The sequence below is a fragment of the Malaclemys terrapin genome, chromosome 2, assembly GCF_027887155.1.
Source record: "Malaclemys terrapin pileata isolate rMalTer1 chromosome 2, rMalTer1.hap1, whole genome shotgun sequence".
In the NCBI taxonomy this organism is placed as follows: domain Eukaryota; kingdom Metazoa; phylum Chordata; order Testudines; family Emydidae; genus Malaclemys; species Malaclemys terrapin.
The window spans coordinates 250,795,119-250,807,754 of NC_071506.1; the positions used below are offsets into that span (position 1 = coordinate 250,795,119).

General features: G+C 43.1%; 1 non-coding gene across 1 annotated transcript; it reads right to left on the reverse strand.

Moving 5' to 3' along the window:
- Positions 1-1,836: 1,836 nt before the first annotated feature.
- Positions 1,837-1,910, reverse strand: TRNAN-GUU (transfer RNA asparagine (anticodon GUU)). The gene has a single exon. It is a non-coding gene; the product is annotated as a tRNA-Asn (tRNA).
- Positions 1,911-12,636: the final 10,726 nt, after the last annotated feature.

Below are 12,636 nucleotides of genomic sequence, written 5' to 3' on the forward strand. Positions count from 1 at the left end.
ATAACATTTATTCAAATGATTATTAAAACAATAATACCACTATTGGGTAGGGATTATTTATAAATAAAACATTGTCAGCTATAATTGCTTGGTACTGTAGTGAAACATGTTTATACTGTTTGTCTGCACATGACGTGTGGGTGCCAATTTTTCAGAATGGTTTGCTGAAATTTAAAAGACCTAAACGAGAGAAAACAATGCCAGCAAATTGCTGTAGATATATTTTCAAGTTTTTGACTGCATTCCTTTGTAATTGATTTTTCAGTTTTTTCAAAATACAGTTTTGTCAACATCTAATCCAGCTGGCCAGGGCCATATCTTGTCACCATTGGAGAGTTTTCAGAGTAGCAGCCCGACATGACTTTTGAGAAAACTGTATGTTTTTATTTAAAACAGACACACTGAAAAGAAAGCTCTGTGAAGTACAACTTTACCGTGGAAGTAGGCTATTTTTAATATGAATTCTGTTGTCTATAAATTGTAAGTAGACCATACCAGATTTTTCAGAAGCTCATCTCGAAAACAGCCGTATTTGCACCCAATGAAAAACTTCTTTGAATCAGGTCACGGGCTAAAATATGCTAAAGGTGCCAACTTCTAATGGATACGTTTAGGTGAAGCTTCGAACATAATTGTTTTTAACATTCATTTATGCAAAACACTTTACCCGGCCAGTTGAAGGCTGATGAGCTGGTGCTCAAGGAGAGAAGAAAAAGGGCCTGAAAATAGCTGCAGCTCCGGTATAAAACGTGTAGAGGGGATTCAAACGTATTCTAAGAGAGTTTAACAAACCTACAACTGCTGCTTGGGGACTGTCCAGACCGATTTCAAATGCTCCTGCGGAGACATTTGCAGCTGAAAGTGAATTTGGCTCGACTTTCATATCGACCCTCTTATGTAAGATGTTTCCTTGGCATCTTCGCTTCTTGCTCCCCCTCCCCGCTGGTTATTTAAGCACGTATTTTAAATACTGTAAAATGTCGCTGCTGCCTTCGTAGAACGTCCAGATCCGTTGCTGAGCATTTTAACTTTGATAATAAATAATAATCCCTTTTGAAACTGGATTTTCCCCCTTAGAGCTTCGGCTCCAGTGTACCTTATTCGGTTGTAACAGGCCAGCCACAAGACTGATTTAAATGCAACGTTTCCTGAAGCCCCGATCCTAATGACTCATGATCAGTACTTTATCCATGACTATCAGTATCATACATTTAAAGAGGATTTGCTTGTCCCCTTTTAGATCGGACTGGAGAGGTAAATAAACTGCCCCCTCCTCACCCGCTGCAGCATCGGGGAAGAGTTTGTTGCAGGGAATTTAAGGCGCTGGACGCTCGGGGCTCGCGGAAAAGCAGCTGAAGTGGAGCAGGGGGGATCAGGCGATCCCTGGGATGGTGGTGGGGAAACCGGGGGAGATGGGCAGCGGCGGAGCCAGGAGGGGAAGCAGGAGAGCGGGGGCTCTGCAGGGAGGTGGGGATCAGCGGGGTCCTGGAGGGAGGAGGCGGAGATTGGGGGTAAGAGGGGTAGGGAGGGGTCCCCTAGGGGCCCCCCGGGGGAGCGCGGCAGGGCGGGTGTTCCTCTGCAGCAAGGACGGGGCGGGGAGTCTTTGCCCGGCAGAAGGTGTCGGGGGGATCGGGGCCGGGGCTCCCCAGGGATGATGCGGGACGGGAAATAATCGTCCCTGCCGCTGGGGCGGCTGCTGCAGCCCAGGGCTCTCCCTCGCCTGCTGGGGGAGCGCCCCGCTCTGGAACAGGGGGCGGCTGCTGCGCGCGGGCTCTAATGGAGTCCCCTTCACCTGTACAAAAGGGCGGCTCTTGCGGGAGAAGCAAAACACAACCACGTCCCTGGGTGGGCTCGAACCACCAACCTTTCGGTTAACAGCCGAACGCGCTAACCGATTGCGCCACAGAGACGCCTGCAGAAAGAAGATTTCCAGAAAAGCTGATAAGTACTAAAGTCTCTGACACACTCATCAAGAAACGTTCTGGGTTTGCTATAAAATAACGTATGCTGCATTTAAATAAACACAAGCTTTGACTGTTAAATCTAGTCACATGAAATTACTTGGTAGGGAGAAAGGAAGGGTATTATAGGTTTTCTTTTTGTACGAAATCTGTAAGAGTTGAGTTATTTCTAAGCTCCCCCTTTAAGGGAACATTAATTTGCTGGGAAATAAAGTCACATATCCCAGTGAGTTAACCATAGATTTTTACTTTCGTTACTGATTCATCCATTATGCATACACATCCAAAAGCTATTCCTGAATAGCATTCCAAATGTGCTTTATTGGAGCTTTTACTAGTTTGATTTTAATTGACTGAGGATTCTTGAAAAGGCAGGATTGTATTAGATGTACAAAGGCAACATTTTTTTTTTTAATTTAGTGGTCAGAAACACCAGTGAAAGGGAAAGCTACCACTTCCTTATTTGACATATTACATTATTAACCAAATCCATACCAGATATCCTGGGATAAATCCACATCTTCACCTTCCTAGTGTAAGACCTACACCTTTAAACCACTCTTGAAGTTTTTCCTTATCTTCACTCACCCCTTTAAGGCTTTGCCTGAGGGCAAACCTGTCTCTGTCCAAGTAAAGCTAGAGTTAGTCAGTCAGTCTGAAGGGTCACCATGCAGGGATAATAGGTAATAACTCACCTCCCTGCAGAGTTTGTGCACCTCCAATGCTCCCAGTTTCTGGCAATCTAGGAGCCAGAATGGGACCTGAGGCGCCCATTGCAACTCCTATTTAAATTAATGGGAGTCTCTCCATTTACCTGATGAGAGTTGGATTAGGCCATGAGTTTGCATTCCCAGGAATGGTCAGCTCTCAGAATGTTTGTGATATCCTGTAATTTTTGTGTGTTTAGCACTGGAATCATGGAATGGTATCTGGTAAGGGCTTGGTTCTATGCTCTGTACTGCCATTACCCACTGTGTGACCTTGGGCAAATCACTTAACTTCTGTGTTGCACAATCCTCATTTATAAAATACGCACTTTTTCAAAGGGCTTTGAGAACTTTGGCTAAAGATGCTATATAAGTGCAGTTACTATTACTCTGTTCCTCGGTGTATGATTTCACACCCTTGGTACTTTTGTTGGTAGCACCTTCACGCATCTTTATGGCTATTAGGAGGGTGGAAAGAGAGAAATAGGGATGATACCCAGGCCCCAAACAGCATTTAAAATAATCTTTTAAAATGAATTCTTTTCAGGGCGCCTTGCACCCTGTCAAGTGCTTTCCTGCTTGTGATAAACGGGCTATTCTCAGTGTGAAGAACACTGGTTGTGGTTCTCTACATGTCTGAGTCCCATCAGCTCTCCGTCACCCTGCTGTGCATAGTAACATGCACAAACACACACAGCAAAGACCAGAACAGCAGAGGTAGCATATCAGGACCCCAGTTCAGTAAAATACTTGAGCATGTGCCTATCTTTAGGTGCTAATACTCTCGTTGACTTCCATAGGACAACCCAAGTGCTTAAAGTTAGGCATATGCCTAAGTAACTTACTGAATTCAGGCCTAGGATAGCCTCAGAATCAGCATGGTACTAATCAGTAATTTGGGAGTGCTTTTGAGCCTTGATCCCACTGGTTTACATACATGTTTTACTTTACACACATGGGTAGTCCACTGATTTCAATGGACATACGTAAGCTGTTAGAAGATTGGAGTGTTGGTGCTTGCATGTAAGAGAGGGATGATGTAGAAAGTGAGAAGGAATTGGGTATTGTTTAAACGGACCTTCTACACACCCTATACCCTATGCCCTCCGTGAAAAAAATGCAGTTTTATGATCTAGAAAACTGAGAAAAAGCTTCCCATGTAATTTCAGCAGTATGGTGGCTGGAAGTCAGAGGGCTCTCCCAATTACACAAAAAAATTAACCAAATTACTAACTAAGTTTCTACACTTTTTCTTGGGAAGCGTCCTTTCTGCAATTTGCTTTAGAAGTGTGCAGACCTAAAAGAGTAATTTATCATTCTATACATCATTTTCTGAAAGCTAGCTGCTTTCAGGGTGCCATCCATTCTAGAGCCTAGCTAAATAGCCTTCTAGACATTGCAAATATGGAAACATCCACGTCCATGTCTTCCAAAACATATTAATTGCTTATTCTGGAGTTGAAGCTTGGAGATACAGTTTAATGTGACAGGGTTTCTTGCACCTTACCATGAAATATCTGGTGCCGGACACTCTCAGGCCTGGTCTACACTGGGGGGGGAGGAGAAGGATCGTAAGTTAATAACGTAGCTGAAGTCGACATACTTAGATCTACACACCACGGTGTCTTCACTGCAGTTAGTCGACTGCTGCTGCTTCCCTGTCAACTCTGCCTGCGCCTTGCATGACGGTGGAGTACAGGAGTACAGGAGTCGACGGGAGAGCACTCAGGGGTCGATTTATCGCGTCTAGACTAGATGTGATAAGTCAATCCCCCGCTGGATCGATCGCTGCCCTCTGATCTGGGGGGGTAGTATAGACATATCCTTAGTGCTAGTATACTGAACTAGATAGGCCACTGGTCTAATCCAATATGGCAATTACTATGTTTCTATGACAAAAAATAATCAAAGTCTGATTTCCCTCTGGGAATCCCATGAGCCAACTTTTATTTTTACAGAGCTCCCAACAACAAACCATAGAAAAGTGTGGTTCCAAAAGAGCGATTCAAGACGAGGATTAAAGAGCAAGCTGGTTTTCTTGACTGAGAAAAAGGGTTTTATTTCCCTAGTAAAATGTATTTGTGAATGGCATCCATAGTCTGTATTTTTATCTGTATTATTTTAAATAAACATTGGTTAGTCATGAATTTTGAAAATAATTTAATACATATTGGGTCTTTATTAGCTATTGCTAATCGCAGGGTATTTAGTAACATCAGAAGTCAATTATTGTTCAGAATGTTTGAGAGAGTCATCTTTTATAGGAAGGGAAAATGGGGTAAGCTGCATGGTTCTGGATCACAAGGCTCAGTCGATACCATGTGACAGCCATTCAATGACAGAGAGTATGTGAACTGAGTTGGTCGTCTCAGCCCAGTTCTTTCCTAATAGTCAAGCGTCAACATCACAGAACAACCACCACTATTGGCCATAATTCACAGCCTGGGCAGCAAACTCAGCTGAGGGGCCAAGGATTGAATGAGAGAGAACTATTCGCTTACTCTTAGGCGTGATCTCATCTGAGGCACAATAGTAAGAAAGTAAAGGGAGTTTGCATTGCCACTCCTTGTAATGTATCTGTCCTGTGGATAATGTGAGCACTTCAGTCTTTAGGACTGTCCATTTAGCAGCTTTCGCAAGCACTAAAAGAAATTCCTCAAATTTAGAAAAGTATTTTAAAAAAGTGAAGAGGAGTAAAAATTGTCACTAGTACAAAAAGTACGTATCATGCCAGTGATGGCTACACTGATGTAGCTTCCACATGTCTCACACACAATTCTGTTTGACAGTCCTTAGAAAGGGTAGTCCTTGTCTTTGCAGTTTTGTAGAACTGCATCTACTTTTATCACTTCTTGATCTACAAATTGCTTCAGAACTATGAGAGGCAAAGTGGAGATGTTATTCTTTTCTGTTTAATATTTGGAGGCTTTATTTTTTGAGAATCCAATTGCTTCTCCCCCTCCTCCCCCCAGTCCTGAGATAAATTTGGCTTCAGGTTTATAAATAGTATTGGAGACAAATGTACCAGAATTATTTTGCTAGATTCCCTTATTTCCAAGAAAATGTCTCACTGTCTTTGTTTCTACACCTCATCACAGAGCTCAATAAAGAAAGATCAGAAAGCTGAAATCTGTTATCCTTTTGGCTAGAACACTGTTTCTTTCTATTTCTTTTTTTCTATTAAGGGCCTCGATGTGTAAGTAGAAACTGCCATAAAACCAAAGAATGTTATATACTCAGAAGGAGTTAAAAAGGGAATCTCTTGTGGTTTGCAACAAATCCTAAATTTGCAACACTGCTATTATCACTAAGTTTCTTACTGGAGCTTGAATAGCTCTTGAAATATAATTAATACTGAATATTGTTGAGATAAATGAGTCTGATGCTACTCAATTTTAGTGCAGCCATTACTGACTGAGTGTTTTATGGAACACAGAGGGAGGCAGACAAATTCCTAGATTCTACACTCCCAGAGGCAGCAAAGCTTTTCTAAGGTTCCCGGTGGTCCAGCATTCTGAGGTTCAATATCCAAAAATTGGCTGCATCCTGGAAAGTAGGCTTATTCAGGACAGCACCTACACATGTGCTGAAGTCCCATTAGGAGTAGATCACAGTTTACAGTAGGATTTTCTTAAATTGGTAATGCTGGGAGGACAAATTCTAAAGCAGATTCAAACATATACATCTTTTAAAATCTTCCCTCAATTTGAAGAAAATAAGTGGATTTGTTCCCTTATTGTACCTGTCACTCTGCTCAATAGATAGCCCAAAGTGAATTAAAAATATAAAGAGAAAAATCACTTTTTCCTAAAAGGTTGATTGCCTGGCATTTAGTCCAGGATAAGCGTCTACATCTCCCTTCTGGAAAGCCTCTAAAATTGGATTGCTAGTTGGTTTCTGTCTGGTTGAGCCAGGATATGTTGGGTGGTTAAATAAGCATCCCTACCATTCCTCTCTATTTCCCCTCATTATAAGTGACATCCTTCAATATAGACTGCCTGACACAAATGCTGTGTGATCTCCCATTTTGGTTGTACATTACTTACATCATGCATGCCAAATCATAAGAGTCCAGTTATATAATGTTATAGATGCTAATCAATCCTACATATTTTAAGAGTCCTACTCAGGTTTTTTTTTTTTCTATGTTTACCATGTTTTAGGACAGGTCTTCATCCAAAGTGTCCCAACATTTGAATCTTAGTAGTCCAAGAAACAATATCCCCACTAATTTCAGCATTGCCAAAAATTCTAAAAGATTCAGTGGATTGAAGAGTCTATAGATAGATTCCCAATTCCTTAATAAACTAATTCCCAAAAGAATCTACTTCAGCGCCAGTACTTCCTTGACAGGTGGTCAGATTAATCAATTTTAGATCTATCTTTATGTCAAAATTAAGCAACATGACTAAGTGCATTAGGGGAAAAAGCCGATAGCCCTATTCACTACAGACATTTCCAACTAGTGTCTTAAATCTATTTAAGGGTGTTTTCTGCTAGCTCAAAATTTTTGGTAATCCAGCCAACAATCTCAGGGAATTTAAGATGGCAAGTCTAATTAACATGATGGGCCCCTTCCTGAGGCCTTTGCCTAATCAGGCAATTTAAGAGAGGAGACTAACATCAAATTCAGGTGTTAATGCTTCTTTATGGGCACATTTACACCCTTATGTGGTTCCTGCGTTGCATATCAAAGGCGTTTTCGAAGGAGGTCTCTGTATAATCTGACACACAGAGTCTAAAGAACCACAGTAAGATAAGTACTCCATATATTTTACGCCTTCTGGGTTGCCTACAGTTCTCTGATAATGGAGTTCAGCTGTCAAAACTGGGGGCCCAAACTTTCATTTAATCTAATCTTCCATCATGAAAAGAATCTTGAACTACCTGGGGTTAGCCCTGGCATCATTCTGCCTGAATCCTCTGTCCCTGAGAAGGATTGCTAAGAAGTTCCTTTCCATCACTGCCTACCTCAGTTGTTACTTGTAACACTAGAGGGATCCTGGTAAACTCCAGGACAGCATGAAATCTGATAGCCTGAACCTGCAAGAAAATATTGCTTCCCATGGTTAGTGCAGAAATGCTGTGACTCAGGAAGCATAATTTCTTCCCCAAAAGGATTCTTTAAAAGGTATTTAGAGTGCCCAGACAAAAGCAAGAGACTATTCCTGCTTCTGCTTTGTGATTTGGGAAAGGGGTCAAAAATCAAATGTCTATTGGACTAGGAAAAGGGGATCCAAACAAGACAATGCCAAACCTGAGGGGAAAAAAAAGAAGTTGGGCTTGTTTTTGGCTTAGTTGGCTTGTGAGTTGCTTGTTGGCTAGTTTTTGGCTTTGGGCTTGTTTGGCTTGTAGCTTGTTGCTTCTTTTTATTTAATCTATTTATTTATTTATTTTTGATCGGCTCCCTGCAAGCTGGGGCAAGGGGAAGGAGAGAGTCAAGGGTGTACAGCGGGCCCACCACAGTCCCAGACTGCAGGCCGGGGGGATCTAGTCACATAGAGTGTTGGGTTTCTTAGGTTTTGGCTTGTTTTGGCCTTGTTTTGAAATGGGATTAACTTGATATTTGGCTTATTGTGAAAGTTGGGGTGCTTATTTACCATGTGAAAGTTGGCAACTGTGATCCAGATCTATATATTTGAATTAATTAAGTCAGTATAGGCCCTTTAAGCCAAGGAACCTGAGGTGAAAATACATTTTGCCAATCCAATGAATGAAAACATCAGAATAAAACCAATGTGAAGACAGCATCCAAACATCTTCTCATGTTTCTGAGAGGTACAGATGCTATGGAAATGGAGGCCCAAAGCATATCTATATATAAAAGTGAGACTGATGGTCTTCTCGGTGGTAGGAAGGATAGGGGACAAAAACGGGAGGTGGGTGCAGAGTAACAACAGAAGACATTTATATTTAAAACTGTTAAATGGAGGACAAAAAACAACTTTACCTTCTTATGATTCTTGGAATTAAAATGAATCCTGCTTTATGATGACTTAACATATGTAAGGATTTGTGGAGACATTCTAAGTTAGATCTACAGGCACCGAGATTTAGGCAGTGAAGTAACAAGACTAAAGAAATGACTTCCTTCTTCTGTGCTTCTGTCTTGGAGCAAATAAAGAGATAATGAATGAAAAATAAATTTCTGGGTCTTAAAATTGAATGTATCTATCTGTGACATTTGGTACCTTGGGGGAGCACTCTGTAACCCCCATATTCCTCATTTACATATGATTGTGATCTTGGATATAAAGCATGCCTTGTAAGGTATCAGGGGAAAGATTATGATCTGCTGAAAGTCATTTCTCCATCTGTATATGTATATCGCATCCATAGAGGAGTGTAGGAACAACAATTGTCTTATACACCTGGATCTTGGTGTCCTGCCATTGGTCACGGTTCGTGAAAATGCATCAGAGAAATTTTCTAAAGAAAGCACTTGTCCACTGGATCCTGTGCTGGATCTCACTGTCGATTTTTGCATTTTGAGAAAGTTGGCTACTGAGGTAGCAAAAGTGCTCAACTGTCTTCAAAGTCTGACCCTCAATGGTGATTTGTGGTGGGTCATATGCAAGGCCTGAAGCAGGTTGATAGAGCACTTTAGTCTTCTCAATATTGAGTGAGAGTGACCTACCAACAGCACCTCAAGGGTTTGGAGAGGTATCACCAGCGATGCCTCCGGAAGATCCTTTGCGTCAAGTGGCAAGATCACCGCACTAACACCAGCATCCTCGCTGAAGCCAAGGATTGAAGCAATGATCCTCATGCACCAACTTCACTGGGCTGGACATTGTATGTGGATGCTAGACTCTCGTCTCAAGCTTGTTGTAGCTTGTTGATTCTTTTTTTGATTGGCTCCTGGCAAGCAGAGGCAAGGGGGGGCAAGCAGGGGTAAGTGGGGGAGAGAGTCAGGAGTGCACAGCGGGGCCACCACAGTCGCAGACTGCACGCTGGGGGGATCTAGTCACATAGAATGTTGGGGTTCTTAGGGATTGGCTTGTTTTGATCTTATTTTGAAATGGGATTATCTTGATTTTTGGCTTATTGTGAAAGTTGGAGTGCTTTATTTACCGTGTGAAAGTTGGCAATTGTGACAGTGGCCGCATGTGGGGCCTTTTCTCCTGACCCCACCTATGCAACAAGCAACAAAGACAGAGAAGAAGACTGAAGACTGCAACAGAGCAGACAGGCCTAGATTTAAGGGACAAATCTGGATATTAAAGACTGCAATATCCAATGGGGTGTTAAAAACTGCTTAATCTAGTTGCTGCCCAGTCTAATAGGGCTGAGAGTTTAGACGGCGTGCTTATTTTTTATTTCTTTTGGTAACTAACTCTGACTTTTTGCCTATCACTTAATATCACTTAAAATCTATCTGAGTTTGTATGAAGCGTGTGGCAAATCTGCTCAGGTTTTCCAAAGTCTGCTGTATATCCACTTTCCATTGATGAAGTGGTGAACCCAGTGGCGGATTAACAAATTTGCTGCCCCTAGGCCCTCAAAAAATTGCCACCCTCCCCCCTCTCCGCACGCGCCAGCTCACCTCCGCTCCCCCCACGGCAAGCCTGGGAGGGAGGGGGGAGAAGGGGAGTTGTGGCACGCTCGGGGGATGGCGGCGGTGGAGCGGAGGTGAGCTGGGGCATGGAGCAGTTCCCTGCCCCCCCCAAGAGTTACTCCCTGCGCCCACCGGCCCCAGCTCACCTCCGCTATCCCCCGAGCATGCCGCTACTCGCTTCTCCTCCCTCCCTCCCAGTGCTTTCGCGCTGCAAGCCTGGGAGGGAGGGGGGAGAAGGGGCATTGCGGCGCGCTTGGGGGATGGTGGCGGTGGAGCAGAGGTGAGCCGGGGTGGGGAGCAGTTCCCAGCCCCCCCCCAGATTACTCCCCACGCCTGTGGGCCCCAGCTCACCTCTGCTCCGCCTCCTCCGAGCGTGCTGCTACTCGCTTCTCCCTCCGTCCCAGCGCTTTCACGCAGTAAGCCTGGGAGGGAGGTGGAAGGAGGGAAGTGCGGTGTGCCTGGGGGAAGAGGCGGGCTGGGGATTTGGGGAAGGGGCGGAGTTGGGGAGGGAGCGTAAGCAATTTTGCCACCCCTGCAAATTTGTTGGCCTAGGCAATAATACGCTGCTGGGTGAACCAATTAATAAATTAGCACTACTCATCTTAAGCAGTACAAGATGGTATATTCCTGGGATACAGTGCTGGGAGCTGGAGGGGATTTGGCTCGAATGCCTTTCTCAGTGTGATTCATGAGTGGCTCCTGGCACATTCATGCAATCTATCTGGGTGTGGGGCTCCACATGCTGTTGTGCTGAGTGATAACAGTGCCTGGAGGGGTTTGCTGCTGGTCACTAGCAAGGCATTGTGAGAGACAGCCCAGGCTGGAGAGAGTTAAGGGGGCACAGCAGTCTTACAGTTCCAAGCTGCACCCCGGGGATCCCGTCACACTATCTATCTGTCTTTAGTGACTGGTCCTGGAGAAAGAGAAAAAGAGAAAGAGAAGGGTACAGACAACAAAAGAAAGGAAGAAAATAAAGATACAAGGAAAAAGAGAACCAAGAGAAAAAGAGCAAAGGGAAAGTGAATTTGAAAATTAGAGGAAGTATAATATTAAGATCCATTTTCAGCAGTACCATATTCTTGCTTCCTTGGATTTTTTTCCAGTAGAAAGGTGCCATTTTTGCAGCTTAGAAGCCTCTGCTGGGATTGATGGCAAAAGGAGAGAATACAGAGGGAATTAGCTTCTCTTAATGCCCCAGTACTGCTGCCCTCTTGGATGGTGGAGTCTCCACTAAGGCAAAAGAACAGACAAGGTACCTATTGATTTACTCACAGTCTAGCCTCCCCCTCTTCCTTCTCTTGGCCCCTGGCTTCTCAGATCTTTCTATTAAACTTTTAATAGTGGGGAACCCCGGGCTCAGGGCAGCACTGCAATCATTCATTAATGTCTACCTAGCGAACAAATAACTCTTTAGCTGCACCCTAGGTGTCCAGCTTGCTTTGTGCCTGGAGGGGGATTTGTAATCGAAACAGGGAAGCGCAGGAGCAAAGGGAAAAATGGGCTATAATAACCTGGGAACTGGCCTTTCATTCAGGTAATGTACAAGACACATGTTAATGATTTCAGCTTAAGTACCAGGCAGAGAACTAACTAACCATGCAGAAAACCACCTGCATGTGCCAATGTAGTTGCACAGGGACTTCTAGGGAAAGGGACAACAAGAGGTAGGTTGCTGGATTTGGGGGGAAATTGTTTTGTTGTTTCTAGTTTCATTCTTTATTCTTTTCGAAAATGACTTTTATAATATCTCCCTAATGGACCAACATGTTAAAAATTCTCCCACATATGTCTTCCTGTCCCTTTGGCATAATGTAGTTCTGTGGTTGGATTAGCAGTTTATATGGATATTTAGATACAGTGAATTTTGACTTTTTTGGCAGCTGTACTGTGACTAGAACCAGGAGAGCAGGCAGGTATGGACTAGGGTGGGAGAAGAAAAGACTGCAGTGTAATAAGTCCATCTTCAGAATTCAAAATCTGCTTTGCAAAGACATTCAGGATGAATTTTTGTGCATAGCAAATTAACAAAAATATAGATACAAAGTAATCTAGTTTGCTTTTTAGAATGTTATATACAAAATGATTTGGATGCAAAAAGGACTTTTCTCATCTCTTTCTTCTTCTTCTTTTACTTGTCCATCTAGGTCTGTCCTCTCTACAATGCCAGCTGAGTGAGGCACCAATTTGTCCACCTTGCTGATGCCATAAAATGGACACATCAGCCTGCTGCATGTAATAGTGAGGGGGATAATAAGATAAATACAACAAAAGGAAAATGACTTTAAAAAGGGGGAAAGAACTATAAATTCCTTAGACAGACAATAGATTTCCTTTTTCATCCCTAAATATTTGCAATCAATACTTCACTACTTTCCAGGCTACTCAATAATCCAATGACAGTATAAGAGAT